The sequence below is a fragment of the Mastomys coucha genome, unplaced genomic scaffold (genome assembly GCF_008632895.1).
Source record: "Mastomys coucha isolate ucsf_1 unplaced genomic scaffold, UCSF_Mcou_1 pScaffold22, whole genome shotgun sequence".
NCBI classification, from domain to species: Eukaryota; Metazoa; Chordata; class Mammalia; order Rodentia; family Muridae; genus Mastomys; species Mastomys coucha.
In genome coordinates this window covers 47,934,464-47,940,581 of record NW_022196905.1, presented here as the reverse complement: position 1 = coordinate 47,940,581, position 6,118 = coordinate 47,934,464, and positions in this window count along the sequence as shown.

The following is a 6,118-nucleotide window of genomic DNA, read 5'->3' as shown; positions in this document are numbered from 1 at the left end:
TTTGTCATATTCTTTAAAATTTATAAAATATTATAACAATAAAAATGAGTATTATAAAAGTTGTTTGTTATAAAACAACAACCAGTTTAACAGTCTTATGTAGATGCTTGTCTACAGCAATACTGAAAATACATGTTTTTCTCAATATAAATTTTAAATGACTCCAAACATATTAACTACATATTTCAAAATAATACATCACTATGAGTATTTTTTAAGTAAACATAAACATATAAGGTCTTTTTGTTTGTTTGTTTGTTTGTTTTGTATTTAGTAGAGCTTAAAATCTTGGCACTTATTGTGGTACAAGCCCAAAATAAGAACAATTTTTAAACATTGGAGTTCATTGTAATAAGGCTGTCTTCAATGATCCTTATATCACCAAAGGATTTTACCTCATTGTAGCTAAGCTGAGAATTGACAGTTCTGCTGCACCAAGAAATAAATTGTAGGCACGATTTTTGGATACAGACTTCCTACTATAGCCAAAGTTATTTGACTTGAGTGACTTTATTCTCAGTCCACAGAGAACAGGTTACATTCATTTAAGAAGTGGTGTGTGTATTAAGATGGTCTATCCATAAAGTCATTCACCAACTGTTCAATGAACAATGGTTCTGCTTGGAGGGTGGCACAGACATTAGGTGAGGGTAAGAATCTGGTTCATTGGCTGTGATAATTTGGAAAAGCATTCATCTCAGAGAAAGAGTAACTTCCAAAGTTCTCTTCTTCAAACTTGTTACGATAATTACAAACATCAAGCAAAGCATTCAGTCTTACTCTTTGTTGTTCTCTTACAAGCTACCTCCCAAGTTAATTGTCTATGTTTCTTTTGGCTGTATAAATATTTTTGAAATATGTAAGCTGTTCTGAAAACCATAGTTTAGTGTAATCACATGAAATAAACAATACTACTAATAGAGTGTCTGAGATAGGAGAAGCAAGATTTCAAGACCTTTACATTGTACACAGCAAGACACTGTCACATCTAAACAAGCTGAAAGTGTATATGGATTGTACAATATTGGACCTATTTCTCCAATTACCAAATTAGAAAGACCATTGAATGACAATCAACAAATTTCTAATTCCTCATACTTTTGTATTTAAATAGACTAGGATATGTTGGTAATATTAATTTTCATATTAAGACATTAAAAAAAAGTAATTGTTATTTCCTGTTGTTTTTGTTGTAAGAAGTGGAATTAGGTTTGTGTGGGTTTGTTGAAAGATTAATTTCTTGCTTCTTCTAGGGTGTAGTTTTGCTCCTTATGTTGGTGTTTTCCATCTATTATCCTTTGTAGGGCTGTATTTGTGGAAAGATATTGTGTAAATTTTGTTTTGTCATGGAATACCTTGTTTTCTCCATCTAAGGTAATTGAGAGTTTTGCTGGGTATAGTAGCCTGGGCTGACATTTGTGTTCTCTTAGGGTCTATATGACATCTGCCCAGGATCTTCTAGCTTTCATAGTCTCTATTGAGAAGTCTGGTATAATTCAGATAGGCCTGCCTTTATATCTTACTTGACTTTTTTTCCTTTACTGCTTTTAAAATTCTTTCTTTGTTTAGTGCTTTTGGTGTTTTGACTATTATGTGACGGGAGGAATTTCTTTTCTGGTCCAGTCTATTTGGAGTTCTGCAGGCTTCTTGTATGTTCATGGGCATCTCTTTCTTTAACTTAAGGAAGTTTTCTTCTATAATTTTGTTGAAGATATTTACTGGCCCATTACCTTGGGAGTCTTCACTCTCTTCTATACCTATTATCATTAGGTTTGGTCTTCTCATTTCATCCTGGATTTCCTGGGTGTTTTGGATTAGCAGCTTTTTGCTTTTTGCATTTTCTTTGACTGTTGTGTCAATGTTTTCTATGGTGTCTTCTGCCCCTGCAATTCTCTCTTCTATCTCTTGTATTCTGTTGGTGATGCTTGCATCTATGACTCCTGATTTCTTTCCTAGGTTTTCTATTTCCAGGGCTGTCTCTCTAATTTCTTTATTGTTTCTATTTCCAGTTTTAGATTTTGGATGGTTTTGTTCATTTCCTTCACCTGTTTGATTGTGTTTTCCTGTAGTTCTTTAAGGGATTTTTGTGTTTACTCTTTAAGGGCTTCTAGCTATTTATCTATGTTCTCCTGTATTTCTTTGAAGGTGCTATTTATGTCTTTCTTAAAGTCCAATATCATCATCATGAGAAGTGATTTTATATCTGAATCTTGCTTTTCCGGTGTGATGGTGTGTCCAGGACTTGCTATGGTGGAAAAATTGAGTTCTGATGATGCCAAGTGACCTTGGTTTCTGTTGCTTATATTCTTATGCTTGCCCAGCACCATCTGGTTAACTCTAGTGCTACCTGCCCTTGCTAAATCTGACTGGAGCCTGTCCTTCCTCTGATCCTGGTTGCATCAGAACTCCTCAAAGTCAAACTGTCTCTGTGATCCTGTGATTCTGTGATCCTGGGATTCTGGGCTTGTTAGAGTGCATGGGAGTGAAGCTTCCTCTAGGTGTTGTGGGACTGGCTACGGACTTTGCGCCCAAGGTCTGCTCAGGGCACCCACCGGCCCAGACAGACTGGAAGCAACCTGAGCCACTGGGCTGGTAGAGTTCCTGTGTGTCTGGGTCCTGCTGGTCCCAGTTACTCCCAGTTTTGGGACAGATGTTGGGTCCTCCTCCCTTCTGATCCTAGGGGTATTAGAGCACCTGGAAGTGGAGCTTCCTCTGGATGTTGTGGAACTGGCTGTGGAGCTTGTGCCCAAGGTCTGCTCAGAGCACTGGCTGGCCCAGACAGACCCATGGTGATCATGATTCTTACAATAAAACACTACTTAAATTTTCACATTTTTCCTTTGTGATCAAGTCCACTTAGAGCTAAATTTGTAAATTCTGACTTTAAGTGGTAGTATGTCATACAAATATTCAATATTTACACTTCTCTGTTCTTTAGTTATGCTTTCATTACACTTTAGTTACTTTTCCCCAACAGTTCCATATGACTTTATTAAAGATTTCAATAAGGAAAATATCTGAAATGATGTTCACTGATGCTATGTTGTTTGTTTCTGGAAGGTAGAATTTGGCAAGTTATTATAATTGTTAGTAATCATCATTATATAACCATTGCTATAACTAGAAAGTCATTTGTTTAATATTCACATACAAAGGGCCAGTCATGGAGGTGCATGCCTTTAATCCCAGCACTCAGGTGAGAGAGGCATATATAATTGTGTGAATTCAAGGCCAATAAGGCCAGCTTAGTCTAAAACTCCCATTCGAGTTCCAGGAGAGTAAGAGCTATGTAGGAAGACAGTATGAAACACATACTCACATGTGCACATGAGAGAGAGAGAGAGAGAGAGAGAGAGAGAGAGAGAGAGAGAAGCACATACATAGCTAGCATTTACAAGATGTCAAGAACTCCTCTTAGCACTGAGTATGGCAGCTCACATCTAGAATCCAGAGAGAGCCATGTGAGGGCCTGCAGAAGAGATCAATGAAGACAAAAAAGATTGTCAAAGGTTCTAAGGCACCAAGGATAGATAGAGCCATAGAGCATGCGGTGATTTCTAGTACAGAACTTTTGAACTTGAACCAAGTGTTTGATAAGTTGGGTGGCACATTAACTTTCCATAGCAGAACACAGTGAAAATGATCAAATTTGCTCTTTTAGTTCATTTTCCATGGCCTACCCTACTCCCACCAGCCTTACTTAACAACCTCTGCAGTCTTAGGTCATATTTCTTGTACTCAAAATTGAGATAACCTCCCAGAACAGCGATTGCCCAAGTGAGGCATGTTAAATGCTTGCTTGACTAAGCTAATGGCAATGTTGAAAGTTTTATTGACGTTAAAGCCTTTCAAAAATTATCTGGCAACCTGGCTAAAAGCATATATACTGTGTGAATCTCCTTCATTAATGAGGCAATTAATCGTGAGAATTAGCAAACTTCACTGAGAACTAAGTTTGGTGCTGTGAAAACACAGCTCCCGGCCTCTCATGAAATCCCTAGTCAAGAAAGCCGCACCTCATAGTAGAGGAAGCCTAGAGTGATTGACAGCTCTGGTTATTGATTTTGGATTTTGAGAACAACTCCCAGGGGGCTGGTATCGGCGAGGCAGAGGCAGAATTTGATGAGGCAGATGGGACCCTGAGGGAAAACCTCATAAGGCAGAGTGTGGAAGTGCCCTTTCCCTGACCCTAGCAGGCATGATAAGAGATGGCCTCTTTCTCACTTTAACAGGGATTCGTTCCCACCAGGCTGCATCTGCAGGAGATGACAGCCCAGGGGAGACTTGCTATTTGGGGAAAAGGGCGGGGGGGGGGAGGGAGTTCTTCTTAAACACAAACTTTCAAATTACCACTCACAGCAAGCAAGTGCTTTGGGGAAGAGGGTGGGTATGACATATGTGGTACCCAGGATCACCTGAGATCCAAGATTTAAGTTGTGTTAATATTGAAAGTTTTATTTAATCCACCTGCTGAAGGAACAGCTGTTATCCATCTACCCATCTATCTATCCAACTATCTCCCTCTGTGTGTGCACACTCGCGTGTGCATACAAGTGTATGCTCTATCTCCCATGTCTCAACAGGTTACATGGGTCTTTGGTTTTGTTAATTAATTAGTTAGTTAGTTAGTTAGTTAGTTAGTTTTTCAGTTTTTCGAGACAGGGTTTCTCTGTATAGCCCTAGCTGTCCTGGAACTCACTCTGTAGACCAGGCTGACCTCGTACTCAGAAATCCACCTGCCTCTGCCTCCCAAGTGCTAGGATTAAAGGCATGCACCATCACTGCCTGGCTCACATGGGTCTTTGTAAAGTAGCACCCCCTCACCTAGGATATTCACACCTACCACCAGAGACAGATGGTGGGACAATGGAAAACAATGGAAACAGCAGGCTGCCTCTGTTGTCTAAATCCATGGTTTGCAGACAGGCTCAGCTGAGGAAGTACCAAGTCATGAGGGTTTGGCTACAGGTTAAAAATAATGATGTGCTTAACTTCCTCCCATGCCATGCGGAGTTCTATAGCAGAAAACGTACTTGGCAGGTGTATGCAGTCAACCCACCAACGGAACCACAAATGTGTCCGGGGAAAATTAACTGTGGAGCAGTGAGGGCGGTGTGCCTTTGAAGAATCTTTTGCTTTTTGTATCCTCTGGATATGTGTTCCTTGACTTTCTCATCTCTTTACATTCTGCTGCATTGAAGCATGAGCAGGTGCCAACGTTTTAATTAAAATTATGACAGGACAAATTTAAGTTGTAAACATCCCAATCTAACTGTTAACTAAATTGCTCTCTGCAAATTAGAAAGAGTCCCATTGTGTGATTCTAGAAGTAAAGCCCTCACATGGTTTGTCCCTAAAACTCATGCTAACATTGAATTCCCAGTACTGTGGTATTGAGAGAAGATGATATCTCTAAGAGGAAGGAAGTTATCTGGGCTGCTCCTAAATACAAGGATTAGTGCAGTCCCCTGGAGAGTGAGTTAGTTATCACGGGATATTGTTATAAAACCAGGGATGATGTTGTTATAAAGCCATTTCTTTCTTTTACACATGTTCATTTTCACCTTTTACCCTGAGGTTCTTACTAGAAGCCAAACAAATATAAATACCACATTCTTGAACGTTTAGAACTATAAGCATAAAAAAAAATCTTTTCCTTATAAATGACTCAATCTCAGGCATTGTGTTACAGTAACTACAAGTAGTTTAAGTTAAACCATTATGTCAGCAGGGATATTGTTAGCTTACACCAATGTTCTCCTCAAAAACCTCTTACTTAGATCTCTTTACTACTACCCAGTCCTCCCTACCCTAAACAACCTTGCCCAACAAACTCAAACTGGGGTAGAGGGAGTCATTGGGAGTGCAAGTTGTCCACCAAATCCTTTCTGCCAATCTTCCAAATTGAGTTTGATTCACATGAAAGTCTGAATCCACAGGCTGCTTAACTAGCCTACATCTCCCAGCTTACTGTTATCCCTGTTGGCCTATGAGCGTATCTGTATATGTATACACAGATATATGTGTGAGGGCTTCTGTGTGTGTATGCGTGTATATATGTGAGTGTATCTGTGTGTATACACATGTTTACATGTGAGTGTGTCTGTGTGCATACACA